This window comes from Pseudophryne corroboree, chromosome 4 (assembly GCF_028390025.1).
Source record: "Pseudophryne corroboree isolate aPseCor3 chromosome 4, aPseCor3.hap2, whole genome shotgun sequence".
In the NCBI taxonomy this organism is placed as follows: domain Eukaryota; kingdom Metazoa; phylum Chordata; class Amphibia; order Anura; family Myobatrachidae; genus Pseudophryne; species Pseudophryne corroboree.
Genome location: NC_086447.1, coordinates 705397189 through 705415041, shown reverse-complemented (window position 1 = coordinate 705415041; position 17853 = coordinate 705397189). Strand labels below are relative to the sequence as shown.

Below are 17853 nucleotides of genomic sequence, written 5' to 3'. Positions count from 1 at the left end.
AGGAGTGGCACTGCAGTGTCAGGCAGGATGGCACTTCAAGAAAATAGTCCCCAAACAGCACATGATGCAAAGAAAAAAAGAGGCGCACCAAGGTCGCTGTGTGACTAAGCAAAGCGACACAAGTGGCCGACACAAACACCTGGCCCATCTAGGAGTGGCACTGCAGTGTCAAGACAGGATGGCACTTCAAAAAAATTGTCCCCAAACAGCACATGATGCAAAGAAAAAAAGAGGCGCACCAAGGTCGCTGTGTGACTAAGCAAAGCGACACAAGTGGCCGACACAAACACCTGGCCCATCTAGGAGTGGCACTGCAGTGTCAAGACAGGATGGCACTTCAAAAAATTGTCCCCAAACAGCACATGATGCAAAGAAAAAAAGAGGCGCACCAAGGTCGCTGTGTGACTAAGCTAAGCAACACAAGTGGCCGACACAAACACCTGGCCCATCTAGGAGTGGCACTGCAGTGTCAGGCAGGATGGCACTTCAAAAAAATTGTCCCCAAACAGCACATGATGCAAAGAAAAAAAGAGGCGCACCAAGGTCGCTGTGTGACTAAGCTAAGCGACACAAGTGGCCGACACAAACACCTGGCCCATCTAGGAGTGGCACTGCAGTGTGAGGCAGGATGGCACTTCAAAAAAATTGTCCCCAAACAGCACATGATGCAAAGAAAAAAAGAGGCGCACCAAGGTCGCTGTGTGACTAAGCTAAGCGACACAAGTGGCCAACACAAACACCTGGCCCATCTAGGAGTGGCACTGCAGTGTCAAGACAGGATGGCACTTTAAAAAAATTGTCCCCAAACAGCACATGATGCAAAGAAAAAAAGAGGCGCACCAAGGTTGCTGTGTGACTAAGCTAAGCGACACAAGTGGCCGACACAAACACCTGGCCCATCTAGGAGTGGCACTGCAGTGTCAAGACAGGATGGCACTTCAAAAAAATTGTCCCCAAACAGCACATGATGCAAAGAAAAAAAGAGGCGCACCAAGGTCGCTGTGTGACTAAGCTAAGTGACACAAGTGGCCGACACAAACACCTGGCCCATCTAGGAGTGGCACTGCAGTGTCAGGCAGGATGGCACTTCAAAAATATTGTCCCCAAACAGCACATGATGCAAAGAAAAAAGAGGCGCACCAAGGTCGCTGGATGGCTAAGCTAAGCGACACAAGTGGCCGACACAAACACCTAGCCCATCTAGGAGTGGCACTGCAGTGTCAGGCAGGATGGCACTTCAAAAAAATTGTCCCCAAACAGCACATGATGCAAAGAAAAAAAGAGGCGCACCAAGGTCGCTGTGTGACTAAGCTAAGCGACACAAGTGGCCGACACAAACACCTGGCCCATCTAGGAGTGGCACTGCAGTGTCAAGACAGGATGGCACTTCAAAAAAATTGTCCCCAAACAGCACATGATGCAAAGAAAAAAAGAGGCGCACCAAGGTCGCTGTGTGACTAAGCTAAGCGACACAAGAGGCCGACACAAACACCTGGCCCATCTAGGAGTGGCACTGCAGTGTCAGGCAGGATGGCACTTCAAAAAAATTGTCCCCAAACAGCACATGATGCAAAAAAAAAAAGAGGCGCACCGAGGTCGCTGTGTGACTAAGCTAAGCGACACAAGTGGCCAACACAAACACCTGGCCCATCTAGGAGTGGCACTGCAGTGTCAAGACAGGATGGCACTTTAAAAAAATTGTCCCCAAACAGCACATGATGCAAAGAAAAAAAGAGGCGCACCAAGGTCGCTGTGTGACTAAGCTAAGCGACACAAGTGGCCGACACAAACACCTGGCACATCTAGGAGTGGCACTGCAGTGCCAGGCAGGATGGCACTTCAAAAAAATTGTCCCCAAACAGCACATGATGCAAAGAAAAAAAGAGGCACACCAAGGTCGCTGTGTGACTAAGCTAAGCGACACAAGTGGCCGACACAAACACTTGGCCTATCTAGGAATGGCACTGCAGTATTAAGACAGGATGGCACTTCAAAATAATTGTCCCCAAACAGCACATGATGCAAAGAAAAAAAGAGGCGCACCAAGGTTGCTGTGTGACTAAGCTAAGCGACACAAGTGGCCGACACAAACACCTGGCCCATCTAGGAGTGGCACTGCAGTGTCAGGCAGGATGGCACTTCAAAAAAATTGTCCCCAAACAGCACATGATGCAAAGAAAAAAAGAGGCGCACCAAGGTCGCTGTGTGACTAAGCTAAGCGACACAAGTGGCCGACACAAACACATGGCACATCTAGGAGTGGCACTGCAGTGCCAGGCAGGATGGCACTTCAAAAAAATTGTCCCCAAACAGCACATGATGCAAAGAAAAAAAGAGGCACACCAAGGTCGCTGTGTGACTAAGCTAAGCGACACAAGTGGCCGACACAAACACTTGGCCTATCTAGGAATGGCACTGCAGTGTTAAGACAGGATGGCACTTCAAAATAATTGTCCCCAAACAGCACATGATGCAAAGAAAAAAAGAGGCGCACCAAGGTTGCTGTGTGACTAAGCTAAGCGACACAAGTGGCCGACACAAACACCTGGCCCATCTAGGAGTGGCACTGCAGTGTCAGGCAGGATGGCACTCCAAAAAAATTGTCCCCAAACAGCACATGATGCAAAGAAAAAAAGAGGCGCACCAAGGTCGCTGTGTGACTAAGCTAAGCGACACAAGTGGCCGACACAAACACCTGGCCCATCTAGGAGTGGCACTGCAGTGTCAGGCAGGATGGCACTTCAAATAAATTGTCCCCAAACAGCACATGATGCAAAGAAAAAAAGAGGCGCACCACAGGTATAGAATGTAGATGGATAGTATACTTAATGATGACACAGAGGTTGGCACAGCAGTGGCCTCCCGTACCGTACTGCTATATATAGTATACTGGTGGTCACTGTGTCAGCAAACTGCAAAACTAAAATGCACCACAGGTATAGAATGTAGATGGATAGTATACTTAATGACGACACAGAGGTAGGCACAGCAGTGGCCTTCCGTATCGTACTGCTATATATAGTATACTGGTGGTCACTGTGTCAGCAAACTGCAAAACTAAAATGCACCACAGGTATAGAATGTAGATGGATAGTATACTTAATGACGACACAGAGGTAGGCACAGCAGTGGCCTTCCGTATCGTACTGCTATATATAGTATACTGGTGGTCACTGTGTCAGCAAACTGCAAAACTAAAATGCACCACAGGTATAGAATGTAGATGGATAGTATACTTAATGACGACACAGAGGTAGGCACAGCAGTGGCCTTCCATATCGTACTGCTATATATAGTATACTGGTGGTCACTGTGTCAGCAAACTGCAAAACTAAAATGCACCACAGGTATAGAATGTAGATGGATCGTATACTTAATGACGACACAGAGGTAGGCACAGCAGTGGCCTTCCGTATCGTACATAGTATATAGTATACTGGTGGTCACTGTGTCAGCAAACTGCAAAACTAAAATGCACCACAGGTATAGAATGTAGATGGATAGTATTCTTAATGACGACACAGAGGTAGGCACAGCAGTGGCCTTCCGTATCGTACTGCTATATATAGTATACTGGTGGTCACTGTGTCAGCAAACTGCAAAACTAAAATGCACCACAGGTATAGAATGTAGATGGATAGTATACTTAATGACGACACAGAGGTAGGCACAGCAGTGGACTTCCGTATCGTACTGCTATATATAGTATACTGGTGGTCACTGTGTCAGCAAACTGCAAAACTAAAATGCACCACAGGTATAGAATGTAGATGGATAGTATACTTAATGACGACACAGAGGTGGGCACAGCAGTGGCCTTCCGTATCGTACTGCTATATATAGTATACTGGTGGTCACTGGTCAGCAAAACTCTGCACTGTACTCCTCCTATATAATATTAATTATACTGGTGGTCCCCAGTCCCCACAATAAAGCAGCACACTGAGCACAGATATGGAGTGTTTTTCAGGCAGACAACGTATACTGGTGGTCACTGTCAGCAAAACTCTGCACTGTACTCCTGCTATATAATACAGCTGCTCCCCAGTCCCACAATTAAGCAGTGTGAGCACAGATATATCATGCAGCAGCACACTGAGCACAGATATGGAGCGTTTTTTTCAGGCAGAGAACGGATAAAACTGGTGGTCACTGATCAGAAAAACTCTGCACTGTACTCCTCCTAACAGCTGCTCCCCAGTCCTCCCCACAATTAAGCAATAAAGCAATCAAGTTCAACAATAAACGGAGAGGACGCCAGCCACGTCCTCTCCCTATCATCTCCAACGCACGAGTGAAAATGGCGGCGACGCGCGGCTGCTTATATAGAATCCGAATCTCGCGAGAATCCGACAGCGGGATGATGACGTTCGGGCGCGCTCGGGTTAGCCGAGCAAGGCGGGAAGGTTCGAACCTGCCTCGGACCCGTATAAAATGGGTGAAGTTCGAGGGGGTTCGGTTTCCGAGAAACCGAGCCCGCTCATCACTAAAAATAACCCCCATTTTAGTGCGTGTTGTAGATTAAATTAACAGTACCAGCTGTTGCACAGGCTCCCACAGCGTTGTCTTTACAGGAGGAGGAGTAGCTCGGGTCCCGCAGCCAGGAAGGTATGGGCTGTGCGGTTGTGGCCATACAGGCTGCACAGTGCTGCTGCTGCTGCACAGTCCAATTAACACGGATCTCCGGCCCTCGCCTCCGCTCGCATATGCAGCTGCACATGCACAGCTCGACTTCACAGAGCAGTGCCATAATCGCAGCTGTGGCTGCTAATGAGTGTGTGTGGCGGTTGGTAGGGGAGTGTTTAGGGGGATTAGGTCCGGTCGAGTTTGGATGCAGGACGGGCGGCAATCAGCACACGTGGCTGGGTTTAGCGGGCAGCACACAGGGCTCAGAGATGTCCTCACCTCCAGTGTGTGCAGCACAGACAGGTATAGCCTGGGCGAGGAGACAGCAGGGGGACTGTCCGTGACAGTGTGGCACTAGCCTCCACTGCATCAGGCTACCTCTCTATATCCAGCATCCGGACATCTCCAAAGGGAAACCCCGCACCCCGTCGTCAAAGGACTCCGCGCATGTGCAGTCTCAATTTTCAGCGGTACAGTAAAAAAACCAGGAGGACAGGCAGGTTTGCGGGGCAGCGGGAGGCTCAATGAAAAACTGGGAGCCTACCGCTAAATGCGGGAGGGTAGGCAAGCCTGTACTGCGTGCCAGCAATCTCACTAATGATACTGCGTGCTGGCAATATCACTAAGTAAACTGTGTCGGCAATCTCACTATGTATACTGCATGCCGGCAATGTTACTAAGTATCCAAGTAGCTTAGTGAATCTGATTTGCTCTTCAAATCAGACAAATACTGTATATATATATTTTTTTTCTAATTTCATATTTATAAATATACGTGCTGGGTTCCTCTTCCCCAACTGGCAGGAATAATCTATTTCTGAAAATGTGGGTTCCTTGCTGTGTAATGTTTATTTTAAACACTGCTTTTACTGTTTTTATGTATTTAAATAAATGAGTCTGTCCACATGTGTGACCAATCAGATTCAGCCATCAATATATTTGTTATACATACACCATGGTCAGAACACACGCAGCTCATACCCTACACATGATGCTGCATTTGAAATATGATAGACTCAATTTGTAAATACATGCCCACACTACGCCCTTACTGTACTTTTGCTGAGACTGCCTGCCCAATACGGTCAGACTCACACCCACTTCTCATGTTTATATGTCCCTTCCAGCCTCTAATCAAGTTCAATTTAAGACAAGAAAAAAAATATCTGAGATTGCCTTTCGAACTGTGAATAAGTTTATTTTCACCACTGATAATAATGAAATAAACAGCATGCAAGCAAAGTGTCAGAAAGAGCTGCTGATTACGGTAATAGGGCTCTTCACACTTGATAAGTAGGCCCAAAATTCTAAATAAATTGATGTAAAACTCTTTACTAAAATAATTTTATATAACTTAATTGTTCCAAATAGGCAAATGAAGAAAAATACAGCAGTCATTTCTGAATCGCTCTGTCTCTTTCCCTGGCTATTCTCAGAGTGAGGCCCGAGGTCAGCATCACAGTATTATGCCACAGACGGTGATGTCATAATCAGAGAGTGAGCCCGGCATCACAGTACTATGCCACAGGCGGTGATGTCACAATGATACTTATGTGGGCAGCCACCAGCCCAGCCTGCATTGGACTCAGAGTATATATATATATAAAGGATCAGGGGAGATGAGGGATGTATAGCGACCACAGTGTCTCTTGATAAAGTATAAAATTGCCAATTATAATAAAAATAATTTATTTAACATAAAAGTTGTACATAAAAGAGACACATAAAAATGGGACAACAATACATACATAGCTGAACTAAAAGCACTTAAATACACATATAAAACTACAATAAGAACAAGTAAAAGAGATTTTCCTTATCTTAGATGAGGTAGGTACAGGTTTACCAACGCGTTTCACCTCATAAGCCTTCTTCAAGGGGTAGGGACAGAATGAACCTGCAAGTCTATTTATAGCCATATTGCTTGGTGGGAGGGTTGTGACATCACAGGGAGTCATGTGATTCAATTATATACTAAATGCTTCTAATCTATTTGCAGGTGCAGTCTAATTGGAACCAGGTTTCTGGGAGCTACTTAAACATTAAAAACGAGTGTGTTGTAAGGTTTAAAAGTACTTAAAAAACAACATAAGCAGTTTCAAAGGTATAATTGCGGTGCTTCTGCCACACTTCCGGTGGCGGAGGACGCGGTTCATCATTTCCGCCCCACTTCCGGTTGCGTCTGTGCATGCGCCCGCGGCGGCTCAGGGTTACCATACAATCCTCTATATGAGTGCCCAATGGATGCTCCCGGCGGCTGTAATCAGGGGGGGGAGGACTCTGCTTCATTGTGTCTCTAGCTCGGCGGACATATTGGGTGGGATGATGTCCATATAACTTCATGCTGCGGTAGCCATTTTCTAGTAGTTCATCATATACACAAATGCCCCCAGAGCCGGCCATAGCTATAGGCAAACTAGGCAATTGCCTAGGGCATTTGATATGCCTAGGGGCATCTGCAGCTTCTGCTGAATAAAATGATATGCGGCATGCCTATATTCTGTATAGCATTTCATATGCAGATACAGCCACAGTCTCACACAGTATATAGGCATGCTGCATATGATTTTAATCAGCAGAATCTGGTTGTGCATCCTAGCCACATAGCATTGCAAATAAATAAAAAGGTGCCCGACGTTAGCATTGAGGCAAGATTTATGAGGACACATCTGTATCCAAGCAGAGGTCACAGTGTTAGTGGAAGTGTGAGTGCTGTGTGCATGTGAGTGGGTTGGTTGTGCAGTAGTGTTCGGAATGTGTAAGGAGCATTATGTGTGTCATGTAAAAATTCATTAATAATGTGCAACACATGTGTAAGGGGCACTATGTGTGTCATTATGTGTATAAGGGCATTAATAATGTGTGGCATATGTGTAACAGGGTACTACTGTATGTGTGTCATTATGTGTATAGGGGCACTAATAATGTGCAGCAAATGTGTAGGGGGCACTATGTGTCATTATGTGTATAAGAGCATTAATAATGTGCGGCATATATGTAAGGGACATTATGTGTAAAAGGGCATTAATAAAGGTTGTCATAATGTGTAAGGCACATTATGTTTATAAGGACATTAATAATGTGTAAGGGGCATTACTGTGTGGAATTATGTGTATAAATGCATTACTAATGTGTGGCATTATGTGTATAGGGTGCTCTACTATGTGGCGTTGCGTATAGAAAGGGCACTACTGTGTCATCTAATATGAATAAAGAGCAATAGGGTGTGGTGTAAGGTGAATAAGGAGCAATTCAATGTGATGTTATGTGAATAAGGGGCTCTACTGTGAGGAGTAATGTTTATAAGGTAAAGTAATACTACTGTGGGATGTATTATGAATTATGGACACTATCGCATGATCAAATGTGAATAAAGTTGCAGTACTGTGTGGCGTAATTGGATTTGGGGTTACTATTGTGTGGCCATGCCCCTTGCCAGCAAAAACACACCCTTTTTGGGCTGTGCGCCAAATGTGCGAACTGTTCCTATTTAAAATATAGGGGGTACAAACACCAAAATAAGGACAGCTATGGGTGAGGGGTGATGGTGCTGGGAAAGAGGTGCAACCAGTGCTGGTGCTAGGGGGCACCAGCCAAAATCTTGCCTAGGGCATCATATTGGTTAGGGACGGCCCTGAATGCCCCGGTATCCATGGCAATCATTCCACGTGAAAATAAAAATGAGTAGTATCAGATTTGCATAATCATTAATAATCATCCATTCAAGTTATTACGTTAGCAGCTCCAGATGATAAAAATAGGATAATATTATGGTAAAATTATAATGACATTTTTATAAATATTTAGTATGATCAATGTAACAATAAATTGAAAGTGCAAGTGCTGTTTATATTTTATAAGTGACTCAGGACTATAATATTTATTAATAAATAAAGTGCTGGGCTTGTCTTAACTTTAAAAGGTGCTCGTGCTTATTAATAATAAAGTATATTTATTTATATAGTGAGTGTGATTAAAAAGTGAGGTGATTGTATCAACCATTGCTTATATGCACCCCTGTGCTGATTACTTCTAATTTAAAAACTTTATTTTGAATATAGTGTTCAGTGTTCTATCTATGAGTTTATATTGCACCTTTCTCAGGCCACTATTTGTTCTCGTGCTATACAGTACCTGATCTTCCCAGACGGTCCCCCTTGCTGATACTGATCAGGCCCAACGCTGCTTGGCTTCCAAGATCGGACGTGTTTGGGCATTTCCAGCGTGGTGTGACTGTAACGACGTTGTGCCTTCTGGGTTACTACTCCAACCCTTAGTATTAGAGGTGAATTTATCTATTTGCTACAGTGTTTTATTAGTTGTGAAATGGTGAGCACTTATTAACTAGAACCGGGGGGAAGGGGGGGGGGGGGGGGGGGGGTAGACACCAGGGCAGATTCACTTAAATGAGGGGAGGGGGGGGGGGGTTGGGAGGAATAGGGGGGAGTGGCAGTGAGAGGCAGAAAAGGTTTTTGTACCGTATCTCATAAAAAGGGAGCGATCTCGTAGTTGTCATTAAAGCCATTTGGCTGTAATGTCTGTAATTGGAATATCCAAAACATCTCGCGATGTGACAGTTTATTGGCGAGATCACCTCTTCTCTCTCACAATTTCACCAATTTGATGGCTTTGAATGTCAGTGCTTCTGGATTGGAGTTGTGTGTTGAGATGAAGTGTTTGGAGACAGCGTGGCTCTCCACTTTATTCCTGATGTTTCTCACATGTTCCTGTATCCTCAACTTCAGCGGTCTCTTTGTCTTCCCTATGTATTGTTTGCTGCAGTCACATTCCAGGAGGTATATGACTGATTGAGTATTGCAGTTCATGAATCACATGACTCCCTGTGATGTCACAACCCTCCCACCAAGCAATATGGCTATAAATAGACTTGCAGGTTCATTCTGTCCCTACCCCTTGAAGAAGTCTTATGAGACGAAACGTGTTGGGAAACCTGTACCTACCTCATCTAAGATAAGGAAAATCTCTTTTACTTGTTCTTATTGTCGTTTTATATGTTCATTTAAGTGCTTTTAGTTCAGCTGTGTACGTATTGTTGTCCCATTTTTATGTGTCTTTTATGTACAACTTTTATGTTAAATAAATAATTTTTATTATAATTGGCTATTTTATATTTTATCAATAGACACCGTGGTCGCTATACATCCCTCATCCCCCCTTTTCCTAAAAAATTTTCAGGGAATCACCACCCCTGTATGTATTGAAGGATTCAGCTGACGCCCCATTAGCAGCATTGGGGAGTGTCATATAAGTTTGCCTTTTTATACAACATATCTGGTAGATCACACGTTGCGCAGTATTAATCTTTGTTTTTACACATATATATATATATATATATATATATATATATATATTACAGTATTTCTCCACATACCAGTGGAAAAAGATAGCACTCTCCAGACTTGCGCGATATGATGTAAATAATGCAGTCATTTATTCAGAAGTTTGGTTCCATGTAACTTCATGTCACAGGAAAGTATAAATATACAGAGAGGGCTCACCAACGTTTCGGTCCTACGCCAGGACCTTTCTCAAGGTACACGCCAGACAATGAACAGTCATGACAGCAGTAGCATCATCAGCAGCATTTAGAGAGGAACCAGGACCTGCATACAGCCTCCCAGGCCCCCTATATATGCTGTGCTTTACCATTGCCGTCAGAACTAAGAATATTTGTCACATTCATGTCTTAAATTGAATTTAAAAAGTGCTACTGACGCATTCCATAGCTGCCTATTTAGCCCCTTCACTACCAGGGAGGTATGAGAAGGAGAGGAGGGTGTTACTACAAATATTACATGGATGGTTTTTAAGGCCTAGTATATATAGTGTATGACCAGGTTCCTAATATTCACTATACAGTATGACAGTATCAAAGGACTCTCAATGTACGAGATGCATTAAGAGAATTCATTTTAGATTCTCACTAAGGGGCCCATTTATCAAGATATGAAATGTAATTGCGGTTAGCAGGTGTAATTAACTATTAGAGATGAGCTGGTTCGGTTCTCAGAGAACCAAACCCCCCCCCGAACCTAGGGGATCCGGGGCCATCCAAGCCACAGCTCGAATGTCCCTGCCTGCCCCAGATCCCCAATCGAGGCAAAACCTCAGGATTTCACTGTTGGATCCTGAGGTTTTGCCTCGGACGCTGGTCTCCATAGTAACCTATGGAAGGCCACTGATTGGCTGAGAGCCATGACAGACAGCTCTCTCCTGCCGGCACCCCTTGACCATCAATAAGTTTCCTTTGTATGGTCTTCTAAACCCGGAACCCCATTTAGAAGTGGCACTGACACCAGGGCCGGTGCTAGGGTGTTCGGCGCCCCCCTGCAAAACTATAAATTTGCGCCCTCCAATACTTTATAAAGGGACAGCGGCAGCACACATACCCCCCTGTAGTAGTGACGCTTACACATGTAACACACACATTAGACTGTTTACCATTTTCTCTCGTTGCATGTATTTGGAGAAAAAATCACCATCACAGTTTGAAGTTTCCATTTGGTGGACATTCCAGAAACGGTTTCCAGTTGATCTCTTACCTTGTTGTCATAGCGCATGTTGATATCGTTTTATTTGTTTTGTCTTACTGTTGAATCTGGGAGATAACACCAGAAGATATCTATTTTGCTGCTGTTACATATCCAGCGAAATAAACTACCCCTACTTTCTTTATACTGTATCCAACCCACACACTGTATCCAAGCTACACTCTGACCTGCACTGTATTCGACCTGTACTGTATCTTGCACTGTATCCGACATTGCGCTGTAGCCAACGCGCACTATATCCAACCCGCACTCCGATCTGCACTGTATCCGACTTGCATTATGTGCGATCTGCACTATATAGATCCCACAATGAATTCCATCTACACTGTATCCGACCTGCCTTGTATCCACCTGCACTGTATCTGACCCACACTGTAACCTGCATCGTACCCGACCCGCTTTGTATCCAACCTGCACTGTAACCTGCACTGTGTCTGACCCGCACTGTATCCGACCAGCAGGGACGTGCAGTCAGGGGAGGCAGGGGAGGCAGTGCCTCCCCTGTCATAATAATTAAAATAATAAAAATAAGATATTTATAACAGAGTCTGTGATAAATATCTTCTTTTATTATTTTCATAATCTCTCCCCCCCAAACCCCCCGTAAAAATGTTGGGCTGGGAGGCAGCGGGAGAGGTGCCTCCCGCACCTAACATTAAAGTCCGGGCAGCGGGGGGTGGGCAGGGGGCGGGGCGCTGCAATGGGCTGTGAAAGCCCATTGAGAAAGTATAGGGAAGCGGCACCTATACTGGTGCCGCAATGACAGGGGCGTGCATTCAGCCCCGACGAATGCACGCCCCTGTCACTGCCCCAGATGTGATTGGCCCAGCGGATCCAGTGCTGGATCCGCTGTCCAATCAATAGCGAGCCCCCTTCCCGGCTGCAGCAGGTGCCGTGGGCTGTGTGGGCGCCCGCTGCAGCCGGCGCTGCTGACTGACTGACAACAGGGGTCATAATTGACCCCTAGTGTCTGAGCGGCGCTACAGTGGGAGAGACATCATGATTCATGACGTCTCTCCCATAGTACAGCAGAGACGAGCCGGCGGCCGGAGACGGAGGACGGCACTGCAGGAGCTGTAAGTATGTTTTTTTTTATTTTTTAATATATGTGTGTGATTGAGGCGCAGCTATGGGGGCACAATTACCAGGGGCGCAGCAACGGGGGCACAACTACCAGGGGCGCAGCTACGGGAGCACAATTACCAGGGGCGCAGCAACGGGGGCACAACTACCAGGGGCGCAGCTATGGGGGCACAATTACCAGGGGCGCAGCAACGGGGGCAGAACTACCAGGGGCGCAGCTACGGGGGCACAACTACCAGGGGCGCAGCTGTGGGGGCACAATTACCAGGGGCGCAGCAACGGGGGCACAACTACCAGGGGCGCAGCTATGGGGGCACAATTACCAGGGGCGCAGCAACGGGGGCACAACTACCAGGGGCGCAGCTACGGGGCACAACTACCAGGGGCACAGCTATGGAGGCACAATTACCAGGGGCGCAGCAACGGGGGCACAACTACCAGGGGCGCAGCTATGGGGGCACAATTACCAGGGGCGCAGCAACGGGGGCACAACTACCAGGGGCACAGCTATGGGGGCACAATTACCAGGGGCGCAGCTACGGGGGCACAACTATCAGGGGCGCAGCTACGGGGGCACAACTACCAGGTGCGCAGCTACGGGGGCACAACTACCAGGGGCGCAGCTACGGGGGCACAACTACCAGGGGCGCAGCAACGGGGGCACAACTACCAGGGGCGCAGCTATGGGGGCACAATTACCAGGGGCGCAGCAACGGGGGCACAACTACCAGGGGCGCAGCTACGGGGGCACAACTACCAGGGGCGCAGCTACAGGGGCACAATTACCAGGGGCGCAGCAACGGGGGCACAACTACCAGGGGCGCAGCTATAGGGGCACAACTACCAGGGGCACAGCTATGGGGGCACAATTACCAGGGGCGCAGCAACGGGGGCACAACTACCAGGGGCGCAGCTATGGGGGCACAATTACCAGGGGCGCAGCAACGGGGGCACAACTACCAGGGGCGCAGCTACGGGGGCACAACTACCAGGGGCGCAGCTACGGGGGCACAATTACCAGGGGCGCAGCAACGGGGGCACAACTACCAGGGGCGCAGCTATGGGGGCACAATTACCAGGGGCGCAGCAACGGGGGCACAACTACCAGGGGCGCAGCTACGGGGGCACAACTACCAGGGGCGCAGCTACGGGGGCACAATTACCAGGGGCGCAGCTACGGGGGCACAACTACCAGGGGCGCAGCTACGGGGGCACAATTACAAGGGTCGGAGCAACGGGGGCACAACTACCAGGGGCGCAGCTACGGGGGCACAACTACCAGGGGCACAGCTATGGGGGCACAATTACCAGGGGCGCAGCAACGGGGGCACAACTACCAGGGGCGCAGCTATGGGGGCACAATTACCAGGGGCGCAGCAACGGGGGCACCACTACCAGGGGCGCAGCTACGGGGGCACAACTACCAGGGGCGCAGCTACGGGGGCACAATTACCAGGGGCGCAGCAACGGGGCACAACTACCAGGGGCGCAGCTATGGGGGCACAATTACCAGGGGCGTAGCAACGGGGGCACAACTACCAGGGGCGCAGCTACGGGGGCACAACTACCAGGGGCGCAGCTACGGGGGCACAACTACCAGGGGCGCAGCTACGGGGGCACAACTACCAGGGGCGCAGCTATGGGGGCACAATTACCAGGGGCGCAGTAACGGGGGCACAACTACCAGGGGCGCAGCTATGGGGGCACAATTACCAGGGGCGCAGCAACGGGGGCACAACTACAAGGGGCGCAGCTACGGGGGCACAACTACAAGGGGCGCAGCTACGGGGGCACAACTACCAGGGGTGCAGCTACGGGGGCACAACTACAAGGGGTGCAGCTACAGGTGGCACAGCAACTGGGGACACAGCTACAAGGGGCACAGCAACTGCGGGCACAACTACAAGGGGCACAGCAACTGGGGGCACAGCTACAAGGGGCACAATTATAGGGGGCACAGCCACAAGGGGCACAACTACTGGGGGCAATGCTACAGGGGGCACAACTACAGGGGGCACAACTACTCAGGGCACTGCTACAAGGGGCACAGCTACAGGGGGCACAACTACTGGGGGCACAGCGACTGGGGGCACAACTACAGGAGTCACAACTACTCGGGGCACTGCTACAGGGGGCGCTGCAACAGTGGGGAAAGCTACTAGGGTCACAGCTAGAGGGATCACAACTACTGAGGGGCACAGCTACTGGGCTCATAACTATTGGAGGCGCCTGCTCCATCCTGCCAGCCGGCAGCAGCAACTGGGGGCACAACTACAAGGGGCACAGCTACAGGGGGCACAGCAACTGGGGACACAGCTGCAAGGGGCACAGCAACTGGGGGCACAACTACAAGGGGCACAGCTACAGGGGGCACAGCAACTGGGGGCACAGCCACAAGGGGCACAGCTACTGGGGGCAAAGCTACAGGCCAGCCGGCAGCAGCACTCTCCCCTGTCTGTGCTAACGTCTTCTCGCGTCAGCGAGTACATAATAATCATTCATTCTCTCTCTCTCTCTCTCTCTCTCTCTCTCTCTCTCTCTCCTCCTTTGGATTACTTCGTTTGTAAGTATAATTTTCATTTTTACAGGTACCCCTATTGGATTCTACTGGACAAGTGGACGTGACCGGCGTGGGATGTAGGTAAGTAATCTCTCTCTCATTTTTACAGGAACCACCTATTGGATTCTACTGGACAAGTGGACGTGACCGGCGTGGGATGTAGGTAAGTATGTGTGAGTGTGTAAGTGTGTTTTAATAAATTTTTACTTTCACGGTGTGTGTGTTGTGTTTTTATTTGGGTATTTTTTGTTGTTGTAGAACTACAGGTACCAGCGGGCCCGTTATTTCCCCACATGCTGGTACTTGAGGTTCTCCAAGTACCAGCAAGCGGGGGAGGCTTGCTGGGCCTTGAAGCTCCACAACAAAAAACAATATTCTTTTTTTTACACACTTATGGCTATCAGCCCGGCACCCACCGCCCAGGGGTGCTGGGGACAGCCTCGGGCTTAACCCCTAGCCCTTGGGTGCCTGGAGGGGGGGAGACCCCTTGATTTAAGGGGTCCCCACTCCTCCAGGGAACCCCGGACAGGGGTGACTAGTTGGGGGGGTAATGCCACGGCCACAGGGACCTACATAAATGTGTCCCCCGGCTGTGGCATTATGTCCCTGGCTAGTGGAGCCCGGTGCTGGTTTTAAAAATACGGGGGACCCCTACATCTTTTGTCCCCCGTATTTTTGGAACCAGGACCGGTCTAAGAGCCCGGTGCTGGTTGTCTAAATACAGGGAACCCCTGTCCAATTTTTTCCCAGTATTTAAACAACCAGGACCGGCTCAAAGAGCCCGAGGCTGGTTATGCTTAGGAGGGGGGACCTCACACATTTTTTTTTTACATTTTTTAACCCATTCAGACCCTTCTCCATTAAGTTAATGGAAGCCCTGGACAACAAAATGTAATTCATGTCCTCCTCCCACTCCCTTCCCAAACACTAATTTTTATTTATTTTTCTATAAAAATGTACAATATATCATTAGTATGATGAGCAGGCAGGCAGCGGGCATTGGCGGCATCGGACTGAGATGCAAATTAGTGGCGGAGGGCTGGGTCAGTTGATGGTAGGCAAGTTTGTAAGCCATTGGCGGTGGCAGCAGACATTGGCTCAGAGGCAGTAGTGGGCATTGGCTCGGCGGCAGTAGGGGTAATCAGCAGGATCTGGCGGACATTATGGCTGCAGTGCCTCACCAGCCACTGACCTCACCGCACGCCACTGCCGACCAGCACTGTAACCTGGTCAATATTTAACTGTGTGTCCCAAAGTATTCCGCACTGTCCTACGCAGGTACAGAATGCTGTTTTTTGTGATTAGGGAGAATTTGGGGAGCTGCTCATCAAAATGGCTGATTGGGGCTTTACATGGGCACAGGGTGCCAGTCATCAGTGACCCAGGGCCCCCAGGAGGGAGGTACAGACTGGGCACTGAGAATAGGCATGTGCACTTGTGTAGGGAGCATCAATGTCCATTGTTGTTATTTTACACATGGTTTAGGGTTTTATTTTTATTTGCTGTTTAGTAAGTACTTCAGAGCAATGATATTGTACACACGATTCTGACGCAATTTCTGTGTTGGATTGTTTTCTATTGGTTTAATTGGTTATTGCTAATACAGTACTAATTTGTAAAACATTTTTAAACAGAAATAACTGACGTGTGTTTGTGCCGCTGCTCTGTTGCTTAGTTTAGCCAGCCAGGCTTTGGCCTATGTTGGTGAACAATATTGTGAGGTGTGAGGTGGTCAAAATTGACTGGAAATGAGTGGAGATTAATGTTATTGAGGTTAGTAATACTGTAGGATCAAAATTACCCCCAAATTCTGTGATTTAGCTATTTTTATGTTTTTTTTAAAAAATCATCCAGATCCAAAACCAAAACACGAAAGGGTGGTTTTGGCAAAACCAACCTAAAACCAAAACACGAGCGGGGTTTTAGAACCAAAACACAAAACACGAAAAGTGCCAGCCACACATCTCTATTAACTATTGAACTTGCAATGCGATAATGCCCGTTATAGCATGAATGTATAAAAATTCGGGTGCCAGGACAGAGCTTGCATTAAAGCCCTGTCCCGGTGAACCCCTCTCGCGGCTGTAACGCAGTTCTATTTGCTTTTGCGATAGCCTGTATGCTACTGCGCATGTGCCGTTGTCAGAACGGCCATGCGCAGCTTCACGTCACAGCGAGAAAAGCGGCATGGAGAGCCAACGCTACTTCGATGGATGCTGCACTGCAGAGGAAGGGAAAACTCTCTGCTACACTGATACTACAGGCATATGGGGAGAACGGAGAGGAGTGAGGGAAGCTGCAACCGATTGGACACTGCAGCAGAAGGGAAGAACTGAGAGGAAGGAAGGAAGCCCCCCAGCTGCTGCATATGGAGACAAGTGAGACCTGACACTGAACGCTGTGTATGTATTTACTTTACTGTATGTATAATGAGCAAAAGCACTTCCTCTGCAGGGGTAGGGTATGGGAGTGGAGTGGAAATTCTGTCCCTCATTCCTGCATCTGTTTTTTTTTTTTGTTTTTTTTTGTTTTTGTTTTTTTGGGGGGGGTAGTAGGGGAGTGGAGTGGATCTTTCTGTCCCTCAGTTCTGCATGAGTCTTTGGGGGGGGCGAGTGGAGTGGAGTTGGGTTCTGTTTGCCTGCGTTCGGGATGCCGGTGGTCAGAATACCGACCACAGTGTCCCGATATTCGGAATCTCAACAGGGAAAGGTGAGTATGCTTAACTTCGCCCCCTGGCCCCCTAATTTAACCCACCCTTCCTGCAAGCTAAACCTAACCCCCACCCCTCCCTCACAGCCTAATCCTAAACACCCCCTCCCTGAAGCCTAATCCTAACCTCCCCGGGGCGCTACCTAACCCTAACCTTCCGCCACGCAGCCTAAACCTAAACCCACTTCCAGCACGGCTTACCTCTCCTGTGGGCCGATGTCCTCTCTTTCAGCATCCCGGCTATCAGGATTCCGGCAACATGAATCGTTGTGGGATTCCAGTGTCGGTATTCTAGCAGCCAGG

At 48.4% G+C, this 17853-nt stretch overlaps 1 pseudogene; it reads right to left on the bottom strand.

Annotated features, from left to right (window-relative positions):
- Window positions 1-8748: 8748 nt before the first annotated feature.
- On the bottom strand, window positions 8749-8867 carry LOC134913781 (5S ribosomal RNA; annotated as a pseudogene).
- Between the last annotated feature and the right edge of the window lie 8986 nt (window positions 8868-17853).